We start from the raw sequence: 17500 nt of genomic DNA on the forward strand, positions 1-17500 counted from the left end.
CCAACTCCATCTCTGTGTCTCTGATTTCCTTCATCTCTTCATGCTGTGACCTTTGCCCAACCTCCCTGTCCTTAGCAGGCACACCAAAGCCTTCAGGGTGATGATGATGTGTGTTCCTTAAAATGTAGCCATAAACAGTTCTGTTAGTAACACTAGAACGACATGACAAGGAGGTCAACACCTAATGTGATGGAACCGATTATAAAGAACCTTCCACCACAAGACCCCCAGGAGGTATGGCTGGTGCTGCCACACTGTTTGTCTCTTTGTCCTGACAACCATTAGTACCCGAGTTGTGTGTTTAAAAAAGTACTGTAACAGGTCCATTAGTGGTGAGTAGTCTGTGCAGACTAACACGTAGTCTGTCCGCTCCAGCCCCTCACCCCTGTGAGTAAATGACTCTGTAATACAGTCTGTTATAATATAAGGAGTTGCCTACATCACTTTTATGTCTTAAGAACCTTCTCTTGACTGTGGTCATTACCATCAGACACACACCCATCATGAACAGGCCATGGCTTCCCTCTTGGAATTTTGACCAACACACACTCATCACCTCGTCTAGTCTCACCTCCACCCTCACATAGTAGGAATGGCCACCATCATCTCAAAGGGACTCAGAGACATTGAACACCTTGAGGAGGCTCAGGGCAGGAGGGGCAGCAGCTGGGCCAGGTCACCTCCTCCTTCTCCCTCCAGCCCCTGCCCCCAGCTGTACCCCTCATGCCTCCTCCTTCCCACACAAACCTGGGGAAGCCCAGGGCAGCAGCTGTCCCTGGCACTCTTGGAAGCAGATGGGCACACAGTGGGGAGCTCATGTTACCCGCCCAGATGTCCCCCAGTCAACAACTGGAGAAGAAAAAGGGAGCCAGGCCCCTCTGTTGTTGTCCCAAGGAACACACTGTCATTCACTCACCAGGTTGGTAAAGGGCCCTCTTCCACTCTGAAAGGAAGGAGACACAGGCAAGGAAAGGTCATTTCTGTTCTCCCCCAACCATCCTCCTCACTGAGCCTCTTCCCTCTCCTTCCCACCAATATCTAGTTTCCTTCCTCCACAGCTCTGAGGAGGAGGCATAAAAGCTCTCAGAATGTTGGGCTTCCCTCCATCACGGTGGGGCTGTGGGTGACGGGGCCTGGCTGTGCCCAGGTGTGGGCGTGTGTGGCAGCAGGTGAGGGGACGCTGGAGCTAGAAGGTCCTCTCTGGGGGTCCAGAGAGGCAGAATGGTCCTCCACAGAACATGAGCTCTGAGCAGGGTCTGATGATCCCTCACCAGCACAGAAAGGGTTAAGGGTTTTGTACACAAGTGCAGGAACCAGAGAGCATGAGTCACTCACCAGCATAGGCCTGAGACCTGTCACCTGCAAAGGAAGACAGGCAGGGTCACCTCACCTGTCATTTCTCAGTCCTTCCCTCTCTCTTCCTTTTGACCCTCCACCTCCCTCTCCCTCTGCCCGTTCAGTTCCCTGCTCCCTCCTCCTCTTTAAAGTCACCGGCACCTAGTGACCTGCAGGCACCGAGTGGGGCTTTCCCAGCTGCACCTGCAGGTCTGTCCTGTACGTGTCTGTACAGCAGTCTCCTTTAACCATCGTTTCACTTTCTGAAGTTTCAGTTACCCTCTGTCACCCACAGTTGGAAAATATTAAATGGAAAATTCCAGAAATACGCAGTTCATAAGTTTTAATATGCACTTCATTCTGAGCAGTGTGATGACACCTGTGCCATTCATCTCTCACATGCCAACCTGAGAACCATCCCTGTGCCCAGCATGTCCACCGTGTGTTCCTCTATGGTCAGATCTGCCTCAGCATCACAGGGCTTGTGTGAAAGTCCCCCTGATGTTACTTAACAATGACCCATCAATTGCAGTGATGCTGGCCATTGGGGTGTGGCAATGAGAAGCCTTCCTTTAAGTGAGAAAGAGAAACCTACTATACACAGGGTGTGGTGCTATCCGTGGGCCAGGCACCCCCTGGGTCTTGGATCCCATGCCCCTGGCTTATGAGGTGACTGTCTTCCTTCTGTACCTGGCATAGGCTTGCCGTGTGCATACGTGTATGCATATGTGTGCTAGAACCCATCTACTCAATCTGCATGATTTCAGCCTATTTCCAAAAAGAATTGGGTGACTTAATGAGAAAATTTCAGACACTACTTTTCAGCAGTTATGATTAATCTGGGACAGCTGACACCAGCCCCTCCTCCTTAGAAGAGAATGTTCTCTCTCCTTCTGGTTTCCTCTCAGCAGTCTATAAATTCTGTAGAGCAGCCAGGGAGGGAGGACTCACATCATGAATCCATCTCCCCTCTCCTTTCTGGGGTTCCCTGGACATGTGGGTGCGAACGGCCTGGTGGAGAGAGCCTGACCCCTTTCTCCAGGGAGGAAACCCGGCCGACCTCCCCCATCAGCGTCCTCATCCTTCCCCTGGGCGGTCAGGGGTGAGGAAGGGGCTGGACAGATCCCAGCAGAGAGTCTCAGAGGCAGGTCCAGGTACTCACTTGGCAGGTACTGCTGCTTCCTCCACCCTGCAGGGGAAACAGGAGGGGAGGGGTCGGTTAGCGGGTAACTATGGACCCCAGAACCCGTGTGGTGGGGGATCAGAACTTACTGAGCTCCTCCTGCAGCGTCTCTGGAAATAAGCAGAAAGAGAAGGTGCTGTCATGGGGCCGGAGGGGGGACCCGCGCTGTGGGTGGGCGGCCTAGGGCGGGGAGGTCCCCCCACCTGCAGTCAGGCCTCACCTAGGGCGCTTCGTTCCCGCTGCCTCTCAGCCAGCGCTGCTTCTTTCTCAGCTTGCTGCCTCTCCATCTCCTGGATCAAGGCCCGGATTCTCTTCTGCTGTCGCCCCCGAGAGATCACCGCCCCGACCAGGATCCCCAGCAGAGCCACAAGGGTTACCCCCATGGCCACCTGCCAGGGCTTCGGGCTGGAGAAGAAGGGGCCTGCGGAGGGGAAGCCTCAGCTGCTCGTTGGAAGGGGCGCGGGGTCTCCAGGAGGGGAAGTGACATTTCTCTTCCCAAAGTGCCCAGAACTCTCCCGTCACACAGACTAGTGTCCTCATGTCTGGCTCTCACATGGGAACAGTTAGAATATAATGTACCTACAGTCATTCCAGTCTCCTCAACTCCCTCCCCCATGTATCAGCGTCTCATCAGCGGCTTTACCTGCTGACTCAGAAGGTGACCTTTGGGGCTGGAGGGTGACCTTGAACCAGTGACTTATCCCTTCTGTCCTCAGGATCCTCATCAGCAAAGCATTAAATTAATGCTTATAAAGTCCCTGACACGAAGACATTCCATGCGAGAGTTTATTCATTTTAAAAACATAAATATAGAGAGCAGTAAGTTAAATGACACCTCAAGATGGAATCAGCAAATTCCAAACCGTGGGAAACGGGGGAACAATGACCCAGTCACTTCAACAGCAAGCAACCAAGTGGGAGGGGAGGCACCCCTGCAAGGGCCTGAAGGGACATATATACCCAATGTCACGTCTCCAACCAAGTGTAAAACAAATAAAATTTATGTCAAAAAAGTTTGAAAAAATAAAAATAAATAAAAACATAAATATCTTTGAGACCCAAGATAGTGGCCGACGGGACGGCAGGCTACAAGACAGTCTGTGAGTGAGAGAGCACAAGGAGTGTGAATGTGAGAGAAGTGTCTGTATGTGTGAGTGAGGAACAGCTATATTCCACAGGACTGTCAGGGAAAGGCGGACGAGGTACCCCTGGCTGGGCAGCCTCTATTGCTGCTGAAATCTCTCCTGGAGCAGCGGCTCTGCGACAGAGACCACACCATCTTAAAGGAGCGAGCAGCTGAGATCTGAAGCACAGCCTTACCTTCAACTGGGGAGACCTTGGATACCTCCCGGGACCCTAAAACCACAATGCCCAGGGAACAGCTGCCTCAGCTGCCAACCCACGAACACCAGGACTCCAGCCTTCCCAATCAGGGGCACCTAAAAAGTTTGTCCAGGTGGAGACAAGGTGGCAGCCGAATACACCGGTGGGTCCTGCACCTTCTCAGAGCAGCTAGAAGGAACAGCTGCATCAAATAACACCCACCCGGAATTGGAGAATTAAACACAGCTGGTGAGGCAATCCATGGACAGAGAGGGGCACCCACATGGTGGGTGGGTGGCCTGGGGTGGGGAGGTCCCATCCACCTGCATCCAGGACTCACCTAGAGAGAAATAAGCTCTGCCTCTTCAGGTTCATCTGGGTGTTTGTTGTTTGGGTGTTTGTTGTTTACATTTTTTGGATAGGTTGTTAGTTTTTTGGAGTTTTCTCTCCTTATACATATATTTTTCCCTTCTTTTTTATTCTTTTTTTCCCTCTCTTATATTTTTACCTTTTCTCAATATCATTTTTGCCCTCTTTTCTCTCCCCTAATTCTCTTTTCTCTGATGGTCACCTTTACTTGGGGTTATTGGTATCGTGAATCCATTTGTGTTTGGTGCCCTGTGTGTTGTGTCTTGTCATGTTGTATTTTGTGCCTTTAAGTCAATGCAGGATAGAGAGAACTACATAACCAGATAACCTGAGAGGAGCAAACATGGGAAGATAAAGAAACAGCCCCATACAAAAGAAAAGGAGGAATCACCAGAAAATGAAGTAAATGAAATGAGGCTAGCAATTTGTCAGAGAAAGAATTCAGAGCAATGGTCATAAGGATGCTGAAAAGGATGGAAGAAAAATTCTAAATTCAACAATATGTGTAAGAATCAAGAGGAAATGAAGAACCAAGAAGAAATGAAGAATGACTTAGCTGCAATAAAGAACACAACAGAAAGCATCAACAGTAGACTAGAAGGAGCAGAGGACAGCATCAGTGAGCTAGAAGACAAGGTAGGAAAAAATACCCAAGCAGAGCAGCAACTGGAAAAAAAAAAAAACTTAAAAAACAGGAGTAAAGGCTAAGGGAACTTTGGGACAACATGAAACGAAACAACATCTGCATCAGAGGGGTGTCAGAAGGAGAGGAAACTGAGCAAGGAATGGAAAACCTGTTTAAAGATATAATGACAGAAAACTTCCCTGATATTGGGAAGAAAAAAACACACAAATCCAAGAAGTTCACAGAGTCCCAAACAAAATAAACCCCAAAAGACCGACACCAAGACACATTATTATTAAACTGGCAAACACCAAGGACAAAGTAAGAATCTTTTTTTTTTTTTTTTTTTAATATATTTTATTGATTTTTTTACAGAGAGGAAGGTAGAGAGATAGAGAGTTAGAAACATCGATGAGAGAGAAACATCGATCAGCCGCCTCCTGCACATCTCCTACTGGGGATGTGCCCGCAACCCAGGTACATGCCCTTGACCGGAATCGAACCTGGGACCTTTGAGTCCGCAGGCCGACGCTCTATCCACTGAGCCAAACCGGTTTTGGCCAAAGTAAGAATCTTAAAGGCTGCCAGAGAGGCACAGAAAGTTACCTACAAGGGATCTTCCATCAGACTATCAACTGATTTCTCAACAGAAATTCATCAGGCCAAAAGGGAATGGAATGAAATATACAAAGTCATGCAAAGCAAGGGTCTGAATCCAAGAATACTACACCCAGCAAGGCTATCAATCAAAGTTGAAAGTGAAATCAGGAGTGTCACAGACAAAAAAGAACTAAGGGAGTTTATTACCACCAAATCAGCCATGCAAGAAATGCTAAAGGGTCTGCTGTCAAAAGAAGAAATAGGAAGGGAAGAAGGAACACAGGCATAAAGAATAAAAATGTCAACAAACAACTCTCTATCAATATTATCTTTAAATGTAAATGGATTAAATGCCCCAATCAAAGACATGGGGTAGCTGAATGGATAAGAAAACATGACCCATATATCTGCTGTCAATAGGAGATGCACCTCAGAACAAAGGACTCACACAGACTGATGGTGAAGGGATAGTAAAAGGTTTTTCAGGCAAATGGAAATGGAAAGAAAAAAAAAAAGCTGGGGTAGCAATATTTATATCTGACAAATTAGACCTCAAAGTGAAGGCCATAACAAGAGATAAGGAAGGCCACTTCACAATACTAAAGGGAGCAATCAACAAAAAGATGTAACTCTGGTAAACATATATACACCCAATACAGGAGTACCCAAATACATAAAAAAAATAAAAATAAAAATAAACTTCTGGGAGATATCAAGGGAGAGATTGACAGCAATACAGTCACAGTAGGGAACTTTAATACCTACCCCACTAACACCACTGGATAAATCCTCTAAACAGAAAATCAGCAAAGAAACATCAATCCTAAATGACTCACTAGATGAGATGGAATTAATTGACATCTTCAGAACATTTCACCCCAAAGCCACAGAATATACATTCTTCTCAAGTGCACACAGGTCATTTTCAAAGACAGTCCACATATTGGGGCAAAGGCAAAGGCTCTTAAAATTCAAAAAGATAGAAATCATATCAAGCATCTTCTCAGATCACAATGGCATAAAATTAGAAATCAACTACAATAAAAACAATGAAAAAAATCAAACACCTGGAGGCTAAATAGCATGCTATTAAACAATGATTGGGTTAACAAAGAAGAAATAAAAAGCATCCTGGCAACAAACTACAATGCAAACACAACAATCCAAAATCTATGGGACAGTCAAAGCAGGCTTGAGAGGGAAGTTCATAGCTCTACAGGCCTACCTCAAAGAACAAGGAAAAAATGGTAATAAATTATCTAACCCTACAACTCAAAGAGTTAGAAAGAGAGCAACAAGAAAAGTCCAGCGTAAGCAGAAGGAAGGAAATAATAAAGATCAGAGTGGAAATAAACGACATACAGAACAAAAAAACACAATACAAAAGATCAACAAAACCAAGAGCTGGTTCTTTAAAAGGATAAACAAGATTGATGAACCTCTAGCCAGGCTCACCAAAAAGCAAAGAGAGAGGACCCAAATATAAAAAAATTCAGAAATGAAAGAGGTAAAGTAACAACCGATTTCACAGAAATACAAAGGATTATGAAAAAATACAATGAACAACTCTATTCCAACAAAATGGACAACCTAGATGAAACAGACATGTTTTTAGAAAAATACAAGCTCCCAAAACTCAATCGGGAAGAATAAAAAAACCTGAATAGGCAAAGAACCACTGAAGAAACTGAAGCACTGATCAGAATATTACAGCATACAAAAGCCCTGGTCCGGATGGCTTTATAGGGGAGTTTACCAAGCATTCAAAGAAGAACTAAAACCTATCCTCCTCAAACTATTCCAAAAAAAGTCAAGAGGAAGCAATACTTCTAAGGTCTTTCTGTGAAGCCAGCATTATCCTAATTCCAAAACCAGATAAGAACACCACACACACAAAAAAAGAACTACAGGCCAATATCCTTGATGAACATAGATACTAAAATCCTCAACAAAATTCTAGCAAATCAGATTCAGCATTACATTAGAACGATCATACACCATGACCAAGTGTGATTTATTCCAGGGATACAACGATGGCACAATATCTGCAAATCAATTACTGTGATACATCACATAAACAAATTGATAGACAAAAATCACATAATCAAATCAATTGATGCAGAAAAAGCATTTGACAAAACCCAACACCCATTCTTGATTAAAAGGCTCAACAAAGTGTGAGTAGAGGGATCATACCTTAACATAATAAAAGCCTTATATGGCAAACCTACAGCCAACCTCATACTCAATAGGCAAAAACCAAACTCATTTCCACTTTCACCACTCCTGTTCTATATAGTTCTGGAAGTGCTAGCCATAGCAATCAGACAAGAAGAAGAAATAAAAGATATCCATATTGGAAAAGAAGACGCAAAACTGTCTTTATTCACAGATGACATAATACTGCACATAGAAAACCCAAAAGACTCTATCAAAACACTACTACACCTAATAAATGAATTAAGCAATGTGGCAGGATACAAAAATAACACCCAGAAACCTATGGCCTTTTTATACACCAATAATGAACGCACAGGAAGAGAAACGAAAAAAAACAATCCCATTTACCACTGCACCAAAAAAATTAACATACCTAGGAATAAACTTAAATAAGGAGGTAAAAGACCTGTACTCAGAAAACTACAAGACATTGAAAAAAAGAGATACAGGAAGACATCAACAAATGGAACAACATACCATGTTCATGGATTGGTAAAATCAACATCATTAAAATGTCCATACTACCCAAAGCAATCTACAGATTCAATGCAATCCCCACTAAAATACCAATGGCATATTTCAAAGATCTAGAACAAACTCTCCAACATTTCATCTGGAATAAAAAAAGGCCCCGAATACCCATATCAATCCTGAGAAAGAAGAACAAAATTGGAGGGATCACAATACCAGGTGTCAAGCTATATTACCAAGCCACAGTTCTCAAAACTTCCTGGTACTGGCACAAAAACAGACATATAGACCAATGGAAGAGAACAGGGAACCCAGAAATCCACCCAAGCCATTATGCTCAATTAATATTTGACAAAGGAGTCAAGAGCATACAATGGAGTCAAGACAGTCTCTTCAATAAATGGTGCTGGGAAATTTGGTCAGATACATGCAAAAAAATGAAACTAGATCACCAACTTACATCATACACAAAAACAAACTCAAAATAGCTAAAGGACTTAAATATAAGATGGGAAACCATAAAAATCCTACAAGACTCCATACGCAGCAAAGTAGCACACATATATCGTAGCAATATCTTTACTGACACAGCTCCTAGGGCAATGGAGACTAAGGAGAAAATAAACAAATGGGAGAGCAAAAGAAATCATCAACAAAACAACAAGAAAGCCCACGGCATGGGAGAACATATTTGCGAATGCTATTTCAGATAAGGGTTTAACCTCCAAAATTTATAGAGAACTCATACAACTTAACAGAAGAAAGATAAACAATCCAATAAAAAAAAATGGGCAAAAAACCTAAGAAGTCACTTTTCGAAAGAAGACATACAGAAGGCCGAGAGACATATGAAAACATGGGCAAAGTCACTAATCATCTGAGATTCAAATCAAAACAACAATGAGGTATAATCTCACACCTGTCAGAATGGCTATCATCAAAAAATCAACAAACGACAAGTGCTGGCAAGGATGTGGAGAAAAAGGAACCCTCATGCACTGCTGGTGGGAATGCAGACTGGTGCAGCCACTGTGGAAGACAGTATGGAGTTTCCTCAAAAAGTTAAAAATGAAACTCCCAATGGACTCAGTAATCCCACTTCTAGGACTATATCCCAAGAAACCAGAAACACCAATCAGAAAGGATATATGTACCCCTATGTTCATATCAGCACACTTTACAATAGCTAAGATTTGGAAACAGTCTAAGTGCCCATCAGCAGATGAGTAGATTAAAAAACTGTGGTACATCTACACAATAGAATACTATGCTGCTATAAAAAAGAAGAAACTTTTACCATTTGCAACACCATGAAAGGAACTGGAGAGCATTATGCTAAGTGAAATAAGCCAGTCAGAGAAAGATAAATATCACATGATCTCACTCACATGTGGGATATAATAATCAACATAATTTGATGAACAAAAATAGATCCAGAGACAAATGGCAGTGTAGGGGGGTTTAGTAGGCATCCCCAAGGGCTTTTAGGCATTCCTATTAGCCTAAGCATTGGACCACACCGGGGCGGGGGGGCCTTCCAGGGTGGGAATGGCTTTTGGGTTGGGGGGGGGGGGTCCAATCGGGGAAAAAGGAGACATATGTAAAACTAAAATTAGACAATAAAAGAAAAAAATTGCATTACATTGAAATAATAATATTGCCTGTATAGGAACCTCTTAAACATATATATATATCTTCTTATTTTTCTCGCTTACACCACAGGGAGCATCCACACAATTTGCTCCGCAGCTCGTTTTCTCAGTGCATCGTGGGTCCTGGGGACCTTTCCCTCTCGGCATGGAGAGCACGTCTGTGTTTCCTCCCACAGGGCAGCCTCCACTGCACAGGAGGCCCCATGGGTGGCATTTAAACTGTCTCTGACTTTTGTTATTATAACTGATGCTCTAAGAAATGACTTTGTGCCCTGGCCAGTTTGGCCTGTGGACTGAAGGGTCCCAGGTTTGTTTCCAGTCAAAGGCACATGCCTGGGTTGTGGGTTTGGTCCCCAGTGTGGGGAGTGCAGGTGGCAGCCGATGATTCCCTCACATCATTGATGTTCCTCTCTTTCTCTCCCTCTCCCTTCCTCTCTGAAATCAATAAAAATGTATTTTTCAAAAAGAAATAACTTTGTCCATCAGTTCACACAACCCTGAGCTGATCTATCAGATAAATTCCTAGAACAGGGATTTTGGATCAATAATAAATAATTTGGATTAAGATTATTCTATTGACCCCCAATATAAGGTGTGTCAATTTATACGAAAATATACCAAATAGCAACAAACGTCTAAGAGTGACTGTCTCCCCACAGTCATGCCATCAGTGATAACAAACACATGGTTTGTTTGCTGCCAATCTCACAGGTGGGAACGTCTCCCTGCTCAGTGAGACTGGACACCCTTCCCCGAGGTATTTCCATGTGGAACCATTCATTTCTGTACTGAGCTGTTTCATGTTTTGAGGAGCTCAGCCCTTTCCCCAGGACGTGTCTGCACATACTTTCCCCACTTTGTCATGTGTTTGCTGACAGTTACCATTTGCCCTTCCCCATCGCCTGTCCCAGGTGGAGGCAGCAGGGATGCTCAGAAAATGTCTGTGACATCAACAGCTTCAAGGGGCAAAGGGCACCCAGGTCCCCGCTCTGAGCCTTATGTTCACTGCACAGACCCAGGTCAGCAGCAGACACTCAGGCTCCTTCTCCCAGTGGTCACAGCTGAGCTCAGTGTGGGGCAGGGCACTCACCTGCAATGGAGACCCTGGCTGTCTTCTCCTGGCTGAGCAGGGGGTTTCTGACGACACAGGAGACCCCCTTCCCAGAGCCGCCTTTCAGGATCACAGATGACGTGACTGCGTACAGACCCTCTCCATCTGCAGCCCCAGCGCTGCCATGGCGGGCAAGCTCTCTCCCCCGTCACCTCTCCACTCTACGTGGGGCTGTGGATACCAGCCTGCAGATGTGCACTCCACACGGATCCCTCCATCCTCATAGCCCTTCATTTCAACATGAAGATCAGAGCCAAGGGCTGGGGAAGGAAGAGTGAGCCTGAGTCATGGGGAGGCCTCAGTGTTGGTGAGGGTCCCATCAGGAACGGGGGCTCACTCCACTAGATCACACAGGCAGGGTTCATTGAGGAGCTGTTTGCCACGTGTGCTGTGCAGGGGAGACTGTTCCATGACGTGACCACTTGTTTTGTCCTGACCCATCACAGGGACAAAGCATCCTTGTCTGAATGCTGCTGTTCCATGACATTGTTCATGTCCAACATCATTTCTCTTTCTCGGGGTATAGCCCTGCCTCGCACAGGAAGGAAGGGAGGTGGGGGTGGGAGATCCTGGCTTTCTCCCAGCAGGCCTCCTCAGGCTGTGCAGGGAAGACTGTTCCGTAACGTGACCACTGCCTGACCCTAGTGGACCCTTGAGCTAGATCCAGCTGGATCTGGGCCAGAACAGAGACTGCTTCCCATGGATCCCCTCAGAGACACCTGTACCCTTCCCCTGCCCAGTGCTGGTTCCTGGAACTGGCCCTCACCCGCCCCAGGCATGTAAGTCATTCCCCTTATCTGGGCGGGTCATGCCCCTGTCCCCTATCTATCCTGCCAGTCCTGTGTGAGCTTTAGCCTTTGCCAGGTGGTGGGGAGGATATGCATGTTGTATTGCTGCCGCCCACGCTGTTCCTGGTATGAAAGTCACCATGGTGAACTCTTGATATCATTAATCTAGAGTTTACAGCCTCTTTTTCGGGTCTTTGGACTCAGGGGAATTTTTATTTTGTGGTCGTGGAAGGGGAGAGACTACATGGGAGAGAGCTGACCCAGGGCCTGGAGCAGTGAGTTGTCACCACCAGTCCCTAAACTCTTAACCGAAGGGGGTCGGGGAGGTGGGAGGAAGCCTTTTGAAGACATGGAAGAACACAGTCCTGTAGGGAGGGGTTTCTTAAGAGGATCTGTGGTCTCAGGAAGGGACTGTAGTTGACAGAGGAGGCCCTGCAGGGAGAAAGCCAGGACCTCCCACCCCCACCTTCCTTCCTTCCTGTGCAAGGCAGGGCTGTGCCCCGAGAAAGAGAAATGACGTTGGACATGAACAATTTCATGGAACAGCAGCATCAGACAAGGATGCTTTGTCCCTGTGATGGGTCAGGACAAAACAAGACCACTCAGTCATCAGATCTAAACACAGAATAAAACATGAACAGTGTGCAGATCACAGCAGTGAGCAATCATCACCTGTCCCAAGTGTGAGTGACCAATTACACCCCACACCCTCCTGACAGCATCTGATCCAGAGCAAAGCCCTCCTTCCATAAACCCTCTCCTACTATCAGCCCAAAGTTACACCAAGTCTCCCTGACACCCCCTCATGGGGACACCCCATGTTTCCACACTGTGTGTTCTCCTCACTGCAACTAGTACCAAACTCAACTTGTTCAATTGCAGGTGTGATCTTTGAGCCTTCGTTGATGGAAATGACAGCACAGGTGATGTCCCTGAAGCTCAGCCTCCCTGGACCCACTGCAGCGAGCACCTGGGGGGCCCAGGTCCACTGCCTGGAACACAGCTGAACCCACTCAACTGTGTGCCCCCCACGAGGGGAGGTTTTCTCAGCCTTCCTGCCCCGACCCCACATCCCTGCTGAGACCCTGGTGGCTGCAGGAAGGACATCTTCACTTGGTTCAGGAGGAGCCCTTCCTGCAGGAAAACCTGTGTCTGCCAATGGCTTAGAGAAGCAGAGGTGGAGGAGGGAGGCATCTGCTGGGGTGTAGGCAGGAGTCCGTGAGGTGGGCCAGGAGCCTGTGTCCCCCGGCCCCACAGAAGGAGCTCAGAACAGCCTCAGGCTCACCTGCAACCTTCAGCTCCACCAGGGCTTTTTGATAGAACTTGGCATCTTGGAAATAACACTGGTAGGTTCCACTGTCAGAGGCTCTGACCTTGTGAATCCGAAGAGCAGCCTTCCCCTCAGCGATGTCCTCTCTTAAAATCGATGTTCTCCCTTGATACTCTGCTATCTCTGTTCCTTCCTTGCCATCTGCATATGCACGTACCACCTGCCTGAGACCGGATCGCACCCACATCAGCTCCATGGTCTCAGCACTCATCTTCGGGAACAGGTGACAGGGAAGCTCAATGACTTCACCCACCATGGCCAGGATGGGCTCAGGGGGTCCAATCACAGCAAACTGAGCTGGTCAGCAGAAAGGGGTGCTCCATCAGAGGGAGCTGGAGGCCAGAGGGTAAGGGGGTGTTGCAGGTAGGGAGGGTGAGGTAAGAAACACCTAGAGAGGGACTCAGTTCTGACAGGTTTACAGTGTGGATGGACCTCCCAGGTGTGGGGAGGAGTCCAAGGTTCTGACTGGGCATTATAGGTAACTGCTCCAGGTACATAAATGCAGATGGTCCTTACCTGAGCACAGTGTGAGCAGCTGGACCAAGGCGAGGCAGACAGGCAGGTGGAGCAAATGGAAGCCCAGGGACCTCATCACTGTGGGCTGTTGTGCAGACATTGAGACACCAGAAGGAGTTGGTAGAAATGACGACCTGGAGGAAGATGGAGAATCCACATGGAGACGTCTGCCTCCCCAGGGCTGACTCCCGGTGCAGCCACCATCACTGGTGACCCCAGGGCCTCCTCTGAAATGTCAGCTTGGGAGTCTCTTCATCTTTGACTCCAACATGGAAACCACCCTAAAGTTGGAAACCTTAAGTGTATGTTTCTTGCCCTAACCAACTGTAAGTCCTGGGCTCTGCTGTCCAATGGTCTGTAATCAACATCTATTCATATAAATCTTTAAGCCGACAACTTGTAACCAACCCCACCATTCTTTTAACATTATTTATGTAATTGTGACTACACATAAATAGCCTGTTCGCTTAAGAATTCTAGGAACTAACTTCAGGAAAAGCAGACTCCAACCTCCAGACATTCCATCTCTGGAAGATTTGCTGACCTTCAACCAGTAATCTGCACAGACCGTGTTGGCTGGCACTTAGTCCCCTCAACGGAGAACTCTCAACCCCTCCTTTTTATTCCTTTATTCTTCTTCCCCCCTCTCCTCTTACTTAAAAAAACCCCTGCCCCTGTCCAACTGTCTTTGCAGCATGAGTTCACCATCTTCTGAAGCTGCAGGCTCTAGAATAAACTGACATTCCTCCCACCAGTCCCATGATCTCTATGTGGTCTTTCAAGTGGCAGGCAGTTGAAACTGGGTTCTGTCTTTTAGAATCTCTTAGAACACATCCCAGAGAGAAGCAGGAGAGCCTGTCAGAGGCCTTAATGACCACAGTAAGTTCTTAGGAACATGCAGTTGTCAAGCTCACTCATTCCGGTTCCCTCCCCCTCACCCCCACAGATTTCTGAGTTCAGGCCTTACCTTGCCCTGCCCACGAGGTCTCACCATGTCCTCACCTGCAGGCTCACCCAGCTTATCAGCCTCTCTCCTAAAGAGACCTGGGCCCTGGCTTTTACCAACTCCCCCCACTTACAGTTGGCACTTTCAGCTGAAAACCACAGAACAAAGGCCCTCCTTAGGTCTTCATTGCAGTTGAGTCTCTGATCTGGAGGAAAGGGTGGGAAAAGAAAGCTTGCTCAGGAGGAGAAAAAGTGCAAAGTCCCTGTTTGAAAGCACTTGTTATAGAAAGAACGATAATAACCTTTACTTTGCTCTGGGTGTGTGATCGGTGGGGTGCTCTACACGTCTCCACCTGTTGCTGGTGGGATTGGAGTTCTTGGGTTGCCACGGGAACAAAAACTTCCTGAGGCCCCACCGGAGGATGAGGTGCTGGGGAAGCTTTATTTCTGTGGAATTAAACCCCTGAGTTACCAAGGCCCATCTCCCTCCATCCTGCCATGAAAAGCCCCATTTTGTCTTCAGCAGAACCAGGATTGCAGCCATTCCCAGAGTGTCTGCTCCATATTTGCACAGTCCCGTCCAGTCCAGCATCTGGCTGGGGGAGCTTGTGCTCCCAGCTGTGGTCCATGGCCTGTGGGTCTGCAGGGCCATGCTCCATTCAGCTTCTAGGACCACATGGCAGCCTAGCAGGGTCACTAGCCAGGAAGAAGCAGGAGAGCAAGCAAGAGCAACAGAGAGAGAATCCAATGGGCCGCGCAGCAAATATGTCCCCCGCGGCCCCTCCCAGAGAGCAGCCCAGGTCCCCGCATCAGTGGGCAGCGCTCACCTGTGAGTTGTTCCCGATGTTGACGCTTCTGTGAACTAAGACGGGGTCACTCATCCCAGGAACCCCAAAAGGAGTCGTGGGTCTGGAAGGAAGCCAGGCTGACAAAGGTTAGGACCTTTGAACTTCCGCTCCCTGGAGAAGTGCCCCCGGAACTCGGCCCCCACGCCTTGTTTCCGGTGAGTGGTTTGCGTTAAGGTTCCGGCTTTCTCCCTTCTCCTCTTAGGAGCGGGAACACGGACACAAAGTCCGCTCTCAGAACCGGGTCGGAGGTCACAACCAGCCCCCCCGGGGCCTCAGGCAGCGCTAGGCTGGGGCTCAGGGGCCCCGGGGGTCAGCACACCCGCGGGGGCACCGCCCGGACCGGGGTCTCCAGCTCCGGAGAGAAAGGGCCCCGCAGGCTGCGCACCGGGAACCTGTCACTGAGACGGAGCAGCAGGCTCATCGCTGAAATGTTACCCGGACTCGCAGCCGATGATTGTAAACAACCATTCAAAGCAGCTGTGACGTGAATGATCATTAAATAGCAACGAAAACAAATGAATAAAAAAAACTTCTTTGAGACCCAGTGATCCCACTTCTGGGAATATATTCCAGGAAACCAGAAACACCGATCAGAAAAGACATATGCACCCCTATGTCCATAGCAGCACAGCGTACAATAGCTAAGATTTGGAAACAGCCCAGGTGCCGTCAGCGACGAGTGGCTTAGAAACCTGTGGTACATCTGCACCATGGAATACTATGCTGCCGTGAAAAAGAAGGAACTCTTACCATTTGCAACAGCATGGAGGGACCTGGAGAGCATCATGCTGAGCGAAATAAGCCAGTCGGAGAAGGATACGCATCGCAGGATCTCACTCATTTGTGGAATATAATGAACAACAAACTTTCTGCTGACGGTTTGCCTCCTTCGCCACTTTGTTCTTGGCTCTTTCCTTGTCCAGTTTCAAAAGTTGACCGAGGGCGAGTCTTCAAGCTGCTCCTTGACAGGAAGGAAGGCACAGCCAGGTGGATGCTGCTTTGCTGCTTGTGTCGTCGTCCCCCCCCCCCCCCCTCCCCCGGGGCTGGCTTCTGGCGCCCGCCTTCCAGCTCCTGGAAGCAGAAGCCGCCCTGGGCCGGTCGGGCTGGTTCCCGGTGGGGCAGTGGATGGAGCCGGCCGCGGCTACCCGTTCCGGGGTGCAGGCGCAGCCCCCCAGGAAGGGCCGGTTCTTGAACGTGGAGACGCGGTGGTCCTGGAGGCAGAGCTGCCAGGCTGCAGGCAACCACGGGGCACCCGGCCCACCGCCACCCCGAGCGGGGCCGCCATGCAAATCGAGCGGCCGCCAGACTTCAAGTCTTTCACTGAGTTTTAAATCCCAGCTGCCAATTGGAGCTGATGCTAATGGCCAGGTCACCTGCGGGCCTATTTTGCAAATGCCCTCTTTGGTTTTAGTTGCAACTACGGGTGATAGCCATTAAAAACAAATGTTATGGGTTTATTTGAGCCAAACTGACAACATATGCTGGGGGAGCAAGACCTCAAATGCTCTCAGAATAATAATTTTGCAGCTTCTTTTATGCATGTGAAATTAAGGAGAGGCCATATCCTGTTTACTATTTCTTTTGTTTTCCTTATTTAAAAAAAATAATTCTAACATCGAAATAAGCCAATATTATTTTTATGACATCAAACTCTAAATCTACGCAAGAAATTAACTATTGACAAATGTAACCTTTACCCACAATCTCTGGCGATGTGGGCAAATGCATGTAAGAATTTCAGCAACCTTTGCACCGACAGTAATTGCACCAGCATCTATTGAGAGCGCACCGTGTGCGGTAGGCATCCTTCTAAGCACGTGGCCCATGTAAGTTCACAGCGAGCCTGTGGGGCAGGTGAGGAAAGTGCACGTTTCAGGTTTCAGTCAGCAGCCGGTCCCCCTGGTTCTCTGGCAACACCAGACCTGCAGACTCAGTCCTCCCCTGGTCGCGTGTATTTTCTGAAAGCCCAACACGACCCTCCCTGATCTCTCACCTCCCCCACTCCACTCCGTGGCGACCGACAAAAACAACAAAAGTCCCCGAACGTCTATTTTTTACATCTATGCAGAAAGCTAGATAAGAAAAGGAATGGAATAGAATCGGTTGAAATGCAAATACAAGCAACTCGGAGGCCGAGAGAATCCGGGGTTGGTCGGAGGAGGGAGCCTGGCATGATTCACATCC

At 47.7% G+C, this 17500-nt stretch overlaps 1 protein-coding gene and 1 pseudogene across 1 annotated transcript in view; both read right to left on the minus strand.

Annotated features, from left to right (window-relative positions):
* LOC102435719 (butyrophilin subfamily 3 member A2-like) overlaps positions 1-14652 on the minus strand; it is a 41075-nt gene extending 26423 nt beyond the window's left edge. The window contains exon 1 of the mRNA XM_023748371.1: positions 14603-14652. The gene's annotated coding sequence lies outside the window, so the exon portion shown is untranslated. The remainder of the gene's footprint in view (positions 1-14602) is intronic.
* Positions 1-14802, minus strand: part of LOC102436037 — a 17573-nt pseudogene extending 2771 nt beyond the window's left edge.
* Between the last annotated feature and the right edge of the window lie 2698 nt (positions 14803-17500).

The sequence above is a fragment of the Myotis lucifugus genome, unplaced genomic scaffold (genome assembly GCF_000147115.1).
Source record: "Myotis lucifugus unplaced genomic scaffold, Myoluc2.0 scaffold_1332, whole genome shotgun sequence".
Classification (NCBI taxonomy): Eukaryota; Metazoa; Chordata; class Mammalia; order Chiroptera; family Vespertilionidae; genus Myotis; species Myotis lucifugus.